Genomic DNA, 17,819 nt, shown 5'->3' with positions numbered 1-17,819 from the left:
CCATAGATGGCAGCCCACCAGGCTCTCCTGTCCCTGGGATTCTCCAGGCAAGAAGAGTGGAGTGGGTTGCCATTTCCTTCTCCAATGCATGAAAGTGAAAACTCAAAGTGAAGTCGCTCAGTCGTGTCCGACTCTTTGCGACCCCATGAATTGCAGCACACCAGGCCTCCCTGTCCATCACCAACTCCCGGAGTTCACTCAAACTCACATCTATCGAGTCAGTGATGCCATCCAGCCATCTCATCCTCTGTCATCCCCTTCTCCTCCTGCCCCCAATCCCTCCCAGGACTAGAGTCTTTTCCAATGAGTCAACTCTTCACATGAGGTGGCCAAAGTATCAGAATTTCAGCTTTAAACAGTCCTTCCAATGAACACCCAGGACTGATCTCCTTTAGAATGGACTGATTGGATCTCATTGCAGTCTAAGGAACTCTCAAGAGTCTTCTCCAACACCACAGTTCAAAAGTATCAATTCTTTGGCACTCAGCTTTCTTCACAGTCCAATTCTCACAACCATACATGACCACTGGAAAAACCATAGCCTTGACTAGACAAACCTTTGTTGGCAAAGTAATGTCTCTGCTTTTGAATATGCTATAATAACGCAATAAATGAGATAAAAAACACTCTGGAGGGAACAAATAGTAGAATAACAGAGGCAGAAGATAGGATTAGTGAGGTAGAAGATAGAATGGTAGAAATAAATGAATCAGAGAGGAAAAAGAAAAACGAATTAAAAGAAATGAGGACAATTTCAGAGACCTCTGCGACAATGTTAAATGCCCCAACATTCGAATCATAGGAGTCCAAGAAGATGAAGACAAAAAGAAAGACCATGAAAAAATACTTGAGGAGATAATAGTTGATAACTTCCTTAAAATGGGGAAGGAAATAATCACCCAAGTCCAACAAACCCAGAGTCCCAACCAGGATAAACCCAAGGTAAAACACCTCAAGACACATATTAATCAAATTAACAAAGATCAAACACAAAGAACAAATATTAAAAGCAGCAAGGGAAAAACAACAAATAACACACAAGGGGATTCCCTTAAGGATAACAGCTGATCTTTCAATAGAAACTCTTCAGGTCAGGAGGGAATGGCAGGACATACTTAAAGTGATGAAAGAAAATAACCTATAGCCCAGATTACGGTACCCAGCAAGGATCTCATTAAAATATGAAGGAGAAATCAAAAACTTTACAGACAAGCAAAAGCTGAGAGAATTCTGCACCACCAAACCAGCTCTCCAACAAATTCTAAAGGATCTTTTCTAGACAGGCAACACAGAAATGGTGTATAAACTTGAACCTAAAACAATCAAGTAAATGACAACAGGATCTTACTTATCAATAATTACCTTAAACATAAATGGGTTGAATGCTCCAACCAAAAGACAAAGACTGGCTGAATGGATACAAAAACAAGACCCCTATATATGTTGTCTACAAGAGACGCACCTCAAAACAAGGGACACATACAGATTGAAAAGAACGGACTGGAAAAAGATATTCCATACAAATAGAGACCAAAAGAAAGCAGGAGTAGCAATACTCATATCAGATAAAATAGACTTTAAAACAAAGGCTATGAAGAGACAAAGAAGGACGCTACATAATGATCAAAGGATCAATCTAAGAAGAAGATATAACAATTATAAATATATATGCACCCAACATAGGAGCACCACAATATGTAAGATAAATGCTAACAAGTATGATAGGGGAAACTAACAATAACACAATAATAGTGGGAGACTTTAATACCCCACTCACACCTATGGATAGATCAACTAAACAGAAAATTAACAAGGAAACACAAACTTTAAATGATACGATAGACCAGTTAGACTTAATTGATATCTATAGGACACCCCAAAACAATGAATTTCACCTTTTTCTCAAGTGCACATGAAACCTTGTCCAGGATAGATCACATCCTGGACCATAAATCTAGCCTTGGTAAATTCAAAAACATTGATATCATTCCAAGCATCTTTTCTGACCACAATGCAGTAAGATTAGATCTCAGTTACAGGAGAAAACTATTAAAAATTCCAACACAGGGAGGCTGAATAACATGCTGCTGAATAACGAACAAATCACAGAAGAAATAAAAAAATGCATAGAAATGAGTGAAAATGAAAACACAACAAACCAAATCCTATGGGATTGAGTAAAAGCAGTGTTAAGGGGAAGGTTCATAGCAATACAGGCATACCTCAAGAAACAAGAAAAAGTCAAATAAATAACCTAACTCTACACCTAAAGCAACTAGAAAAGGAACAAATGAAGAACACCAGGGTTAGTAGAAGGAAAGAAATCTTTAAAATTAGGGCAGAAATAAATGCAAAAGAAACAAAAGAGACCATAGCAAAAATCAACAAAGCCAAAAGCTGGTTCTTTGAAAGGATAAATAAAATTGACAAGCCATTAGCCAGACTCATCAAGAAACAAAGGGAGAAAAATCAAATCAGTAAAATTAGAAATGAAAATGGAGAGATCACAACAGACAACACAGAAATACAAAGGATCATAAGAGACTACTATCAGCAATTATATGCCAATAAAATGGACAACTTGGAAGATATGGACAAATTCTTAGAAAAGTATAACTTTCCAAAACTGAACGAGGAAGAAATAGAAAATCTTAACAGACCCATCACAAGCACGGAAATTGAAACTCTAAACAGAAATCTTCCAGCAAACAAAAGCCAAGGTCCAGACGGCTTCACAGCTGAATTCTACCAGAAATTCAGAGAAGAGCTAACACCTATCCTAATCAAACTCTTCCAGAAAATTGCAGAGGAAGGTAAACTTCCGAACTCATTCTATGAGGCTACCATCACCCTAATACCAAAACCTGACAAAGATGCCACAAAAAAAGAAAACTACAGGACATTATCACTGATGAACATAGATGCAAAAATCCTTAACAAAATTCTAGCAGTCAGAATCCAACAACACATTAAAAAGATCATACACCATGACCAAGTGGGCTTTATCCCAGGGATGCAAAATAGAAAGCCCAGAGATAAATCCATGCACTATGGACAACTTATCTTTGACAAAGGAGGCAAGAATATACAATGGAGAAAAGACAATCTCTTTAACAAATGGTGTTGGGAAAACTGGTCAACCACTTGTAAAAGAATGAAACTAGAACACTTTCTAACACCACACACAAAAATAAACTCAAAATGGATTAAAGATCTAAACATAAGACCAGAAACTATAGAACGCCTAGAGGAGAACATAGGCAAGACACTCTCTGACATAAATCACAGCAGGATCTGCTATGACCCACCTCCCAGAATATTGGAAATAAAAGCAAAAATAAACAAATGGGACCTAATTAAAATTAAAAGCCTCTGCACAACAAAGGAAACTCTAAGCAAGGTGAAAAGACAGCCTTCAGAATGGGAGAAAATAATAGCAAATGAAGCAACTGACAAAGAATTACTCTCAAAAATATACAAGCAACTCCTGCAGCTCAATTCCAGAAAAATAAACGACCCAATCAAAAAATGGGCCAAAGAACTAAACAGACATTTCTCCAAAGAAGACATACAGATGGCTAACAAACATGAAAAGATTCTCAACATCACTCATTATCAGAGAAATGCAAATCAAAACCACAATGAGGTACCATTTCACACCCTTGAGAATGGCTGCTATCCAAAAGTCTACAAGCAATAAATGCTGGAGAGGGTGTGGAGAAAAGTGAACCCTCTTACACTGTTGGTGGGAGTGCAAACTAGTAGAGCCACTATGGAGAACAGTGTGGAGATTCCTTAAAAAACTGGAAATAGAACTTCCATACGACCCAGCAATCCACTGCTGGGCATACACACAGAGGAAACCAGAATTGAAAGAGACACATGTACCCCAATGTTCATCGCAGAACTGTTTATAATAGCTAGGGCATGGAAGCAACCTAGATGTCCATCAGCAGACGAATGGACAAGAAAGCTGTGGTACATATACACAATGGAGTATTACTCAGCCATTAAAAAGAATACATTTGAATCAGTTCTAATGAGATAGATAAAACTGGAGCCTATTATACAGAGTAAAGCAAGCCAGAAAGAAAAACACCAATACAGTATCAGTTCAGTTCAGTTCAGTCGCTCAGTCATGTCCGACTCTTTGAGACCCCATGAATTGCAGCACGCCAGGCCTCCCTGTTCATCACCAACTCCCGGAATTCACTCAAACTCATGTCCATCGAGTTGGTGTTGCCATCCAGTCATCTCATTCTCTATTGTCCCTTCTCCTCCTGCTCCCAATCCCTCCCAGCATCAGAGTCTTTTCCAATGAGTCAACTCTTTTTGTGAGGTGGCCAAAGTATTGGAGTTTCAGCTTTATCGTCAGTCCTTCCAATGAACACCCAGGACTGATCTCCTTTATAACGGACTGGTTGGATCTCCTTGCAGTCCTAGGGACTCTCAAGAGTCTAATCCAACACCACAGTTCAAAAGCATCAATTCTTTGGCACTCAGCTTTCTTCACAGTCCAACTCTCACATCCATACATGATCACTGGAAAAACCATAGCCTTGATTAGACGGATCTTTGTTGGCAAAGTAATGTCTCTGCTTTTGAATATGCTATCTAGGTTGGTCATAACTTTCCTTGCAATACAGTATACTAATGCATATATATGGAATTTAGAAATATGGTAACAATAACCCTGTATGTGAGAGAGCAAAAGAGACACAGATGTGTAGAACAGTCTTTTGGACTCTGTGGGAGAGGGCAAGGGTGGGATAATTTGGGAGAATGGCATTGAAACGTGTATAATGCCATATGTGAAATGAATCTCCAGTCCAGGTTCAATGCATGATACAGGATCCTTGGGGCTGGTGCACTGGCATGACCAAGAGGGATGGTATAAGGAGGGAAGTGGGAGGGGGGTTCAGGATGGGGAAGACGTGTACACCCGTGGCAGATTCATGTTGATGTATGGCAAAACCAATACAGTATTGTAAAGTAATTAGCCTCCAATTAAAATAAATAAATTTATATTAAAAATAAAATTAAAAAGGAATATAAGCATTATAAAAGCAGACATTTATGTATTACTTATGATATGAAATAAGTGAAGTGAAGTGAATTCGCTCAGTCATGTCCGACTCTTTGCAACCCCATGGACTGTAGACTACCAGGCTCCTCCGTCCATGGGATTTTCCAGGCAAAAGTGCTGGAGTGGATTGCCATTTCCTTCTCCAGGGTATCTTCCCGACCCAGGAATCGAACCCAGATCTCCCGCATTGCAGGTAGATGCTTTACCATCTGAGCCACGAGGGAAGCCTAAAATAAAGATTTCTTTAAAAAAAAAAGTGATGCAGCAATATGCCAGCAAATTTGGCAAACTCAGCAGTGTCCACAGGACTGGAAAAGGTCAGTTTTCATTCCAATCCCAAAGAAAGGCAATGCCAAAGAATGTTCAAACTACCAAATAATCACACTCATTTCATGTGTTAGTAAATTTAGTTCAGTTCAGTCGCTCAGTGTGTCCAACTCTTTGCGACCCCATGAACCGCAGCACGCCAGGCCTCCCTGTCCATCACCAATTCCTAGAGTCCACCCAAACCCATGTCCATTGAGTCGGTGAGGCCATCCAACCATCTTACCCTTTGTCAGCCCCTTCTCCTCCTGCCTTCAATCTTTCCCAACATCAGGGTCTTTTCAAATGAGTTAGCTCTTCACATCAGGTGGCCAAAGTATTGGAGTTTCAGCTTCAACATCAGTCCTTCTAATGAACACCCAGGACTGATCTCCTTTAGGATGGACTGGTTGGATCTCCTTGCAGTCCAAGGGACTCTCAAGAGCCTTCTCCAACACCACAGTTCAAAAGCATCAATTCTTCTGTGCTCAGCTTTCTTTATAGTCCAACTCTCACATCCATGCATGACCACTGGAAAAACCATAGCCTTGACTAGACGGACCTTTGTTGGCAAAGTAATGTCTCTGCTTTTGAATATGCTATCTAGGTTGGACATAACTTTCCTTCCAAAGAGTAAGTGTCTTTTAATTTCATGGCTGCAATCATCATCTGCAGTGATTTTGGAACCCAGAAACACAAAATCAGCCACTGTTTCCACTGTTTCCCCATCTGTTTGCCATGAAGTGATGGGCCTGGATGCCATGATCTTAGTTTTCTGAATGTTGAGCTTTAAGCCAACTTTTTCACTCTCCTCTTTTACTTTCATCAAGAGGCTCCTTAGTTCTACTTCACTTTCTGCCATAAGGGTGGTGTTACCTGCATATCTGAGGTTATTGATGTTTCTCCTGGAAGTCTTGATTCCAGCTTGTGCTTCCTTGAGCCTAACGTTTCTCATGACGTCCTCTGCATTTTAGTTAAATAAGCAGGGTGACAATATACAGCCTTGACGTACTCCTTTTCCTATTTGGAACCAGTCTGTTGTTCCATGTCCAATTCTTACTGTTGCTTCCAGTCATGCTCAAAATTATCCAAGCTAGGCTTCAGCAGTAAGTGAACTGAGAACTTCCATATGTTCAAGCTGGATTTAGAAAAGGCAGAAGAACCAGAGATCAAATTGCCAACATTCAGTGTATTGTAGAAAAAGTGAGAGAATTCCAGAAGAATATCTACTTCTGCTTTATTGATTATGGTAAAGCCTTTGACTGCATGAATCACAACAAACTGTGAAAAATTCCTAAAGAGATGGGAATACAAGACCATCTTACCTGCCTCTTGAAAAATATGTTTGCAGGTCAAGAAGCAACAGTTAAAACCAGACATGGAACAATGGACTGATTCCAAATTAGGAAAGGAGTATATCAAGGCTGTATATTGTCACCTTGCATATTTAACTTATATGCAGAGTACATCATGTGAAATGCTGGACCGGATTAAATATAAGCTGGAATCAAGATTTGTGGGAGAAATAGCAATATCCTCAGATATTCAGATGACCCCCACCCTTATGGCAGAAAGCTAAGAAGAACCAAAGAAACTCTTGATGAGGGTGAAAGAGGAGAGTGAAAAAGTTGGCTTAAAACTCCACATTCAAAAAGCAAAGATCATGGCATCCGGTCCCATTACTTCATGGCAAATAGGTGAGGAAACAATGAGAGACTTTCTTTTCTTTCTTTCTTTTTTTTTTTTTAATTAATTTTAGTTTATTTTTAAAATTTACATAATTGTATTAGTTTTGCCAAATATCAAAATGAATCCACCACAGGTATACATGTGTTCCCCATCCTGAACCCTCCTCCCTCCTCCCTCCCCATACCATCCCTCTGGGTCGTCCCAGTGCACCAGCCCCAAGCATCCAGTATCGTGCATTGAACCTGGACTGGCATCTCGTTTCATACATGATATTTTACATGTTTCAATGCCATTCTCCCAAATCTTCCCACCCTCTCCCTCTCCCACAGAGTCCATAAGACTGTTCTATACATCAGTGTCTCTTTTGCTGTCTCGTATACAGGGTTATCGTTACCATCTTTCTAAATTCCATATATATGCGTTAGTATACTGTATTGGTGTTTTTCCTTCTGGCTTACTTCACTCTGTATAATAGGCTCCAGTTTCATCCACCTCATTAGAACTGATTCAAATGTATTCTTTTTAATGGCTGAGTAATACTCCATTGTGTATATGTACCACAGCTTTCTTATCCATTCATCTGCTGAGACTTTATTTTCTTCTGCTCCAAAATCACTGCAGATGGTTACTGCAGCCATGAAATCAAAAGACGCTTGCTTCCTGGAAAGAAAAGCTATGACAAATCTAGACAGCATATTAAAAAGCAGAGAAATTACTTTGCCAACAAAGGTCCATATAGTCAAAGCTACAGTTTTTCCAGTAGTCATGTAAGGATGTGAGATTTGGACCATAAAGAAAGCTGAGTACTGAAGAATTGATGCTTTTGAACTGTGGTGGAAAGACTCTTGAGAGTCCCTTAGACTGCAAGGAGTTTGAACCAGTCAATCATAAGGGAATCAGTCCTGAATATTCATTGGAAAGACTGATGTTGAAGCTGAAGCTCAAATACTTTGGCCACCTGATGTGAAGAGCTGACTTGTTTGAAAAGACCCTGATGCTGGGAAAGATTGAAGGCGAGAGGAAAAGAGGACAACAGAGGGACAGATGGTTGGATGGCATCACCAACTCAATGGACATGAGTTTGACCAAGATCTGATAGTTGATGATGGACAGGGAAGCCTGATGTGCTCAGTCAATGCGATCAGAAAGAGTTGGTCACAAATGAGTGACTGAACTGAATAAATTAAAGTGATGTTATTTTATTCAATGCCTATCAAATACATCATATTCAAATCTGCTAAGGAGGCAGTGACCTTAATATGTCCTAATATACTTTTGGATTATCTTTTTTTGCAAATATGCTGGAAGACAATTTGTTAATATATATTATAAATCTATAAAAAAGGAAATGTCAAATATGTTCATATCTCTAGACCCAATAGTTTTGCTTTAACCTGAAGAAATAATAGAAGACAAAATCAAGGATGTAGTTATGAGACTGTTAAGGGCTGAAGTATTTTTAAGATTATGTACTTGAAATCATAGAAACAAAGGGAGAAATAAATTATTAGAGATGTTTATCTTTAAATTTAATTTTTTATGCTTATTGAAATATTCCAAATTTTCATAGGACAAAGTATTGCCTTTATGGGGCTTCCCTGGTGGCTCAGATGGCAAAGAATATGCGTGCAATGTGTGAGACCTGGATTCAGTCTCTGGGCTGGGAAGATCCCCTGGAGAATAGCATGGCAGCCCACTCCAGTATTCTTGCCTGGAGAATCCCCATGGACAGAAGAGCCTGATGGGCTACAGTCCATGGAGTTGCGAGGAGTCAGACACGACTGAACCACTAAGCACAGCACATTACCTTTATAACATGAAAAGACTAAAAAACAAATGTAACTTAAAAATTCTAATCAGAAAAACCTGCTATTGAATCCTATTTAAAGTCAGGTCTCCAGATGTTCAGAAATACCTAATTAGGAGTATCCAATTTTAACTCTAGTTTATTGCAGAAGGAAGAGTGAGAAGTGAGGTTGGGGTTTGCATTCACAAACCCCCAGTGTTGCTAAAGCATTTAGGGAAATGAGCTGTTTCAAGGAGAAACCTATTAAAGGCAGGTAATGCAAACCACCTTCTATGACATGTAAGGACTTAGATCTGCTCCTTTGGCCACAGTCACCTGAGCTGACACAGCCGACATGGGAAAGAGGGACACTTTATTTTGAGTGTGGCTGCCATGCCACAGCTGCTCTTGCCATCTGTTCTGCCTTTGATTCATATTGTTTGTCATTTCCCTTGTGCCTTTTTTGTAGGCTGCTGTCCAGTGCTCATTTTTAAGTGACTTCTCTGAGACCATGGAATTGATGGTCATAACAGCATGATTTCAATTCTATTTTACCTGGAGGGCTTCAGTTTCAGAAAAACAAACCCAAGTAATATATCAGCAATCCATGTGGGGCACTGAAAGTTCAATTCAAGAAGTTAATCAAGTTTTTGTGATCCCTTTGTTCTGATGACCTAGTTAAGTAACACAAAGATGCTGCAGGGGATATATTTGAATTGATTGTAGACTGAAATATAGAGACATGGTTTAGATGGTACATAAACCTCAAGTGACAGCTAAGAAGTAGATATTTTCTGTTAAATGTCAACCATATTTTTTTGTGTCTTAATTTCTCTGAATCTAATGGTTTACGTGATTGGTGATTTCTGTCTTTTTCAGAGCCTCGAGGAACAAAAACAAGTTTTAAATAAAGTAATCAACCACTTTCATTCGTTCAAACACCCGGGAACCTCCTTTGAACCTGGCTCAGCATAAGACTGGAGGTATAGAGGTGAGTAAGGGGCATTTTTTCCCTTGAAACAGTGAATAGAGACAACTATGAATTTGTTTCATCACCAGGCTAAACAAACATGATGAGGAGGTTCAGCCACTACCACATTGAGGCAATAGCAGTGTAGACTCAATGGAAGAAAAGCACTGAGAGATTTGTTGTAGAAGGAGGGAGCATAAATGAAAAGGGAAAGATGGAGAACTAAGAACCTTGGAATCCTAAAATAAAAACTATATGGAGTAGAGCAGTTTTGGCATCTGTAAGGGAAATCAAGTGACCAGTCCCTTCCTTTTAGGTCATCCACAAGGTAGTTTGTTTTTCATGTCCTGGAGATCCCTGTGGGAGGTATTTTGAGACATTCCCATAACAGTCTATATCATCTTCTGACAAAGGGAAGGACATTCTTCTCCATGTCCAACTGCACTTCTGCTATGCAAGACCCACTTCTTTCTCTGCAAAAAGTTGATAATAGCAGTATCTGAAAACAATATCTGCAAACAGTGTGCTTTGTGGGAAGAGTGTTTCATTTTTCACGTTTTAAATTCTTACAATAAGCCTAAGAGGCTAGTGTTTTATTATCTTCATTTAATAGACAAGGCCCTCAGATCTATAGGATTAAGAAATGGGAAAAAATCACTAAGCGGTATGTGCATATTTGGTTCAGGCTAATTTGACTCGAGTCATGGTTTAATTATGGAGGATTCTCAAGGAACTTAAATAGAACTATCATATGATCCAACAATTCCACTCCTGGGTATATATTCAGAAAAAAGCCAAAAATATTAATTAGAAAAGATACACACACATCAATGTTTATAGCAGCACTCACCTACAATAGCCAAGACTTGGAAACAACCGAAGTGTCCATCAACAGATGAATGCCAGGTATTTCTGACTTTCTCCCTTTTCAAGAAACTAAAAAGATTACATTTCCTGGCTCCCTTGTGGTGCAATAGGGACCAACAACTAGTTCAGCCCTTTAATTGATTGTGTGTGTGTGTGTGTGTGTGTGTGCGTGCACGCGCATGCACGCACGAGTGCATGCGCTCAGTTGCATCCAACTCTTTGTAACCTCATGAACATAGCCTGCCAGTTTCCTCCATCCATGAAAATTTCCAGGCAAGAATACTGGAGTGGGTTGAGAGTGCAAAGTAATTGTTGCTATGAAATTTTCTAGAATTTCTCCCTCTCAGATAAAAGCTGGCAATGTTCAGTTGACAGCTACTCTCTTAGCCTGGGTTTCTGAGTTCAGTTCAGTTCAGTCGCTCAGTCGTGTCTGACTGTTTGCCATCCCATGAGCCACAGCATGCCTGGCTTCCCTGTCCATCATCAACTCCCGGAGTTTACCCAAACTCATGTCCATTGAGTCGGTGATGCCATCTAACCATCTGATCCTCTGTCGTCCCCTTCTCCTCCTGCCTTCAATCTTTCCCAACATTAGGGTCTTTTCAAATGAGTTAGCTCTTCACATCAGGTGGCCAAAGTATTGGAGTTTCAGCTTCAACATCAGTCCTTCTAATGAACACCCAGGACTGATCTCCTTTAGGATGGACTGGTTGGATCTCCTTGCAGTCCAAGGTTCTCTCAAGAGTCTTCTCCAACACCACAGTTCAAAAGCATCAATTCTTCTGTGCTCAGTTTTCTTTATAGAACAACTCTCGCAGCCATCCATCACTACTGGAAAAACCATAACCTTGACTAGACAGACCTTTGTTGGCAAAGTAATGTCTCTGCTTTTGAATATGCTATCTAGGTTGGACATAACTTTCCTTCCAAAGAGTAAGTGTCTTTTAATTTCATGGCTGCAATCATCATCTGCAGTGATTTTGGAACCCAGAAATACAAAATCAGCCACTGTTTCCACTGTTTCCCCATCTATTTCCCATGAAGTGATGGGACCGGATGCCATGATCTTAGTTTTTTGAATGTTGAGCTTTAAGCCAACTTTTTCACTCTTTTCTTTCACTTTCATCAAGAGGCTCTTTAGTTCTTCTTCACTTTCTGCCATAAGGGTGGTGTCATCTGCATATCTGAGGTTATTAATATTTCTCTCAGCAATCTTGATTCCAGCTTGTTCTTCTTCCAGCCCAGGGTTTCTCATGATGTATTCTGGGGTGACAATATACAACCTTGACCTACTCCTTTTCCTATTTGGAACCAGTCTGTTGTAACTCTGAAAAACAGAGTCTTCACTGCCCCATGATGGTCAAAAGCAAGAAACAAACTCTTTCAATTTTAATTAATTTCATTTTAAGAATTGTCACTGTGGCATATATTGACATATCCTGACCAGCACAAACTCTAATCACTTGCACTTTCAGACACGTGATTGTATTTCTTTCCCTTCTGTTCTCTCTGAGCCCAGGAGTCATGATTGAATGAGTAACTCAAGCTTTGCTCTCCTGAGCTTTTATTAAGACCATAAATGTGTTAGTGTCTCAGTTGTGTCTGACTCTTTGTGACCCCATGGACTGTAGCCTGCCAGGCTCCTCTGTCCATGGAATTCTCCACACAAGAATACTGGAGTGGGTAACCAATCCCTTCTCCTGGGGATCTTTCTGACCCTGGGATCAAACCCGGTTCTCCTGAATGGCAGGCAGATTCTTTACCATCTGAGCCACCAGGGAAGACCAAGACTATAAATAGATCATTTGAAAATGACTATATCCACATCATGAAATTAGCTATGTATATTTATTGAACAGTTAACTTGTATACTTATTATCAGTTCCCACTGGGAAGTCCCATGGTTATTATGGAAATGTCTTTTTGATTGGATCAAGGCATAGTTGAGATAACTCTCCTTCTATATGAGCCTTGAAATTATGAAATCACTGTGGAGACTTGGGTTATTTCCTTGGACTCTTTCCTAGGCAGACTGTTGTTAAATGTCAATGGCTAAGAATGTTTTAAGATATATTTCCTAAATCTGGATATATTCAGAATCATACAGGGAGTTTTTATAGATCTAGACACCTGGACTCCACCCCTACATTCTAAGTCAGAGTGTTTGGTAGGAGACTGGGGAAACTATACTTTAAAGGAATCAAGAAACCTCAACTCCAGAAGTCATCCTTGGATAGTGCTGACCACAGTCAAGTTTGACTGTTTTAAAATACTCTTCTCTTCATGAACCCTCACTGAAAACACACACTTTGAGGCATTTGGGTGTGTTCTGATGAGTTGAGACAGAGTTATACCTCAAAGTTATCAAAATAGGAGTTTCTTAGAATCCCAGGGAAACAAGCATGAGCAAACTGGGCAGGAAATAAGAGCAGGAGGTAGTGTCAGCTCCACTCATCTCCTGCATACTAGAGGAACCCCCCAAGTAAAAACAGCTTTCCTTACACAGCCTCTTATCGTTACACTGTCAGAAGCATACAGTCAAAGCCTATGTGTACCAAACAGAAATTTGAATCAAGCAATCAGTTTTATTTTTTGGAGGAAGGAGTAGTCTATTTCATTAATTCACATTTTCAAACACGAAGAAAGACTAGATCTAGAGTTAGGAGGACAATCTGGAAGGTACTTTTTCTGGCAGGACTCATGCATATGTTTGAGTAACACATACTATATCCTTGTCATGCTCCTTGGAGACACGAGGTAGCCCCAAGGCAGATCTCAAGTTCCATTTCTGGGTCATATTATACACAGACACAGTCTCCTTCCCTCTCCTCTTTTTACTTCCAAACATCTTTGCCATCACCTGATTTTTTGATTCTCATGAAGGTCCATGGAACATCCTTGGTGGCCCTGGGTTTGGAAGATTCTCCTAGAGAAAGGAATGACAACCCACTTCAGTGTTCTTGCCTAGAGAATTTCATGGGCAGAGGAGCCTGGCAGGTTACAGTCCATAGGGTTGCAAAGAGTTGGACATTACTGAGCCTCTCACTGGAAAAGCCCCTGATCCTGAGAAAGATTGAAGGCAAAAGGAGAAGAGGGTGACAGTAGATGAAATGGTTGGATGGCATCACCGGTTCAATGGACACAAACTTGGGCAGATTCTGGGAGATAGTGAGGGACAAGGAGGCCTGGTGTGCTGCAGTCCATGGGGTCAAAAAGAGCTGAACATGACTTAGCAACTGAAAAGTGATGAAAGGTCCATAGTGTCAGAATTCCACATCCTGTTGTAGCTGAGCCTTTAGTTATGGCACTTCTTCACTATTATCCGTGAAAATACTCTCTTTTCTCTCTTAAATATTGTGGCAGTATGAACACAGGTTGGAAAAAAAAATTCCAGACACAGAGTCTTGCAGAAATGACTGAGTTTATTAAGAACAAAGAGCAGGGATAATGTGGGCACTGTGAGCGCAGCGGGCCAACACCTCCTGACAGGCCAGGGAGAGCCGACCAGACACTGTTAGAAGAGTGAGTCAGCTCAAGGGAGAGCTGACACTTTTCCTTGGGTTCAATTCAATTCAGTTCAGTTGCTCAGTCGTGTCCAACTCTTTGTGACCCCATGGACCTCAGCATGCCAGGCCTCCCTGTCCATCACCAACTCCCGGAGTTTATTTAAACTCAGATGGCATCACCGACTCAATGGACATGGGTTTGGGTGGGCTCCGGGAGTTGGTGATGGACAGGGAGGCCTGGCATGCTGCGGTTCATGGGGTCACAAAGAGTCAGACATGACTGAGTGACTGAACTGAACTGAACATGTCCACTGAGTTGATGATGCCATCCAACCATCTCATCCTCTGTCGTCCCCTTCTCCTCCCGCCTTCAATCTTTCCCTGCATCAGGGTCTTTTCTAATGAATCAGTTCTTTGCATCAGGTGGCCAAAGTATTGGAGTTTCAGCTTCAGCATCAGTCCTTCCAATGAATATTCAGGACTGACTTCCTTTAGGATGGACTGGTTGGATCATCTTGCAGTCCAAGGGACTCTCAAGAGTATTCTCCAACACCACAGTTCAAGAGCATCAATTCTCCTGCACTCAGCTTTCCATGGGTTAGTAACCAATTTTCATAATCTCAAGACAAAGAAAATTCCCCCTTAAGGTTGGCATTAGGGAATTGGTTAGGGTGCTAAAGGGTGAGCATTGAGATGGGCATTGTTGCCTAATATGGGGTCAGGAAGCCTGCTGGTGATGATAAAGGGTTTTTTGGCAAAGTTTACAAAGGGGCTCAGTCAGTTTGGAAGGTGACCTTGGTTCTGGGCTCTGCTTCTGTGGCCTTGGGGCAGGACTCTCCATTAAAAATTCTAAGTCTTAGTTATTCATAATTTTATATACAGAATTAAATGATGATCAATGACAAATATCTTTTGAATTTATATATCCTCATATTTTTCTTTTTCTTTAGGAATTCTAAGCCTAGTGAAAAGTAGTCTTTTTAAAGCTTAGTATATTTGAAAGTTTATAAGAGTTTAGAGGTAGAAAATGGAGGGTAGAGGGGATCATCTCTAGTTGGTGAACCAAATTAGCTCAGTGTAGATAATACAACAACAACAACAACAAAATGTGAGATAATACTCTCACATTTTTTTTGTTGTTGTTGTTGTTGTTCTGTTTCACATCATTCTTGGTATAGAATTTGTTTTTTTCCCCTTCATTTTCATAAAACTGAACAAAAAAGCAACAGTCATAAAAACAGGAGTCATGGAACACATTGGTGTGTGTGGAAAACTTTATTAAAGGTTTGGAGTAATTGGAAAGACAAACCTGGTGGCTCTGATGGTAAAGAATCTACCTGTAGGGGGATGGTCCTAAGATGACAGAGAAACAGAATGGGGAGACAACTTTCTCCCCCACAAATTCATCGAAAGATCATTTGAACACTGAGTAAATTCCACAAAAACAACTTCTGAATGCTGGCAGAGGACACCAGGAACCCAGAAATGCAGCCCATTTTCTTAGAAAGGAGGTAGGACAAAATATAAAAGTTAAAAAGAGAGACAAAAGGATTAGGGGCAGAGACCTGTCCCGGGGAGGGAGTCGTGAAGGAGGAGAGGTTTCCAAACACCAGGAAATCCTCTCACCGCTGGGTCTGTGGGGAAGTTTTGGAATCTCAGAAGGCAACATAACCAGGAGGAAAAAATAAATAAATAAAACCCACAGATTACGCGTTTAACTGCAACTCTCAGTGGAGAAGTAGCCCAGATGCTTGCGTCTGCCTCCAGCAAGTGGGGGCTGAACAGGCAAGCGCGGCCTGCATTGCTTAGGGTAAGGACTGGGCCTGAATGCCCTGAGGACAATCTGAGGGAGCTAATGTGAGATAGCAACTCAAACTGTGGGATAGCCAGAGAGAAAAAAAAAAAAAAATGAAAGAGAGAGATAGAGAAAACTTTCCCATGAAAAGCTCTAACCTAAGGCCCACTCACAGAACAAAGGACTGAGGGAATACCAGAGGAGAGCTAGCTGGCTATGGACTGGCCCATCCCCTATTGGAGGCAGAGAGGCAGGCGGGCAACAGCCAGAGCCAGCAAGGGGCATTCTCGGCCCCAGAGACAGCATCCTCTACCAAACTGAGAGCAGGCTCTCAGTTGCTAACCAAGTTTTCCTGGGATGGTTGACATCTGCCAGGAGGGTCACAGCCAGAGATCAGCTCCCCAGAGGAGACACACAGCACACCTGAGATGGTGCTCCTGCTGTGCGCCCAGGAAACAGCACCTGGGAAGGGAGGGGGGGTGATAAGATGCACTGCCCCACCTGGGGAGAGTGTGCTCGCCAAGCACCTAGTTGCCTGAGCTGTGAGGGCCTGGGAAGGGCACAAAACACAGGCTGAACCGAGTCTGTGCCTTTGTGGAATATCCAGGAACCTGAACCTGAGTGGCTTAGACCTGGGAAGTGCATACAAGCCGGGGCCGGCTTTAGACAGTTCCCCTGTAGAGCAACCTGGAGCGTGAGCAGTGTAGACTGGGAAAGCACGCATGCCGTGACTGGGGGAAATCCCAGTGTGGCAAGACACTGTGAGGACTCTGGCCTCATGCCATACATGCCAGTGATATTTGTTTGCAGTGTTCTTTCTTCCCCACAGCACAACTGAACAAATGAGCCTAAATAAGTGCCCACCTCTGTACCCTTGTGTCAGGGTGGAAATTAGACACTGAAGAGACTCGCAAACAGAAGAAACCAAAATAAACAGAGGGAACTGCTTTGGAAGTGACAGGTGCAACAGATTAAAACCCTGTAGTTAGCACCGACTACATTGGAAAGGGCCTAAAGACCTTGAGAAGAAGTATAAGCCAGAACAAGGGACTATTTGAAACACAACTGACCCCACATTGCCCTCAACAGTGCCAGAGAAATTTCTAGATGTATTTTACTATTATCATTAAATTTTTTTAAAGTCCTTTATTACTCCTTTAGTTTTCATGTTTATAACCTACTATTACCTTGCCAAAAAAGACCCTATTTTAAAAGCAAATTTCATATATATATATATATATATTTATAATTTTTGTGATTTTGTTTTGTTTTTTAATATTGTAGTTTTGAGTGTCTAACCTCTACTCTAGATTTTTAATCTTTGCTTTTTGATATTTGTTGGTTCAAAATAGGAAAAGGAGTATGTCAAGGCTGTATATTGTCACCCTACTTATTTAACTTATATGCAGAGTATATCATGAGAAACGCTGGGCTGGAAGAAACACAAGCTGGAACCAAGATTGCCGGGAGAAACATCAATAACCTCAGATATGCAGATGACACCACCCTTATGGCAGAAAGTGAAGAGGAACTCAAAAGCCTCTTGATGAAGGTGAAAGTGGAGAGTGAAAAAGTTGGCTTAAAGCTCAACATTCAGAAAACGAAGATCATGGCATCTGGTCCCATCACTTCATGGGAAATAGATGGGGAAACAGTGGAAACAGTGTCAGACTTTATTTTTCTGGGCTCCAAAGTCACTGCAGATGGTGACTGCAGCCATGAAATTAAAAGACACTTACTCCTTGGAAGGAAAGTTACGACCAACCTAGATAGCATATTCAAAAACAGAGACATTACTTTGCCAACAAAGGTTCATC

This window comes from Bison bison, unplaced genomic scaffold (assembly GCF_000754665.1).
Source record: "Bison bison bison isolate TAMUID 2011002044 unplaced genomic scaffold, Bison_UMD1.0 scf7180017864480, whole genome shotgun sequence".
NCBI lineage: Eukaryota > Metazoa > Chordata > Mammalia > Artiodactyla > Bovidae > Bison > Bison bison.
This window is presented reverse-complemented; position numbering follows the sequence as displayed.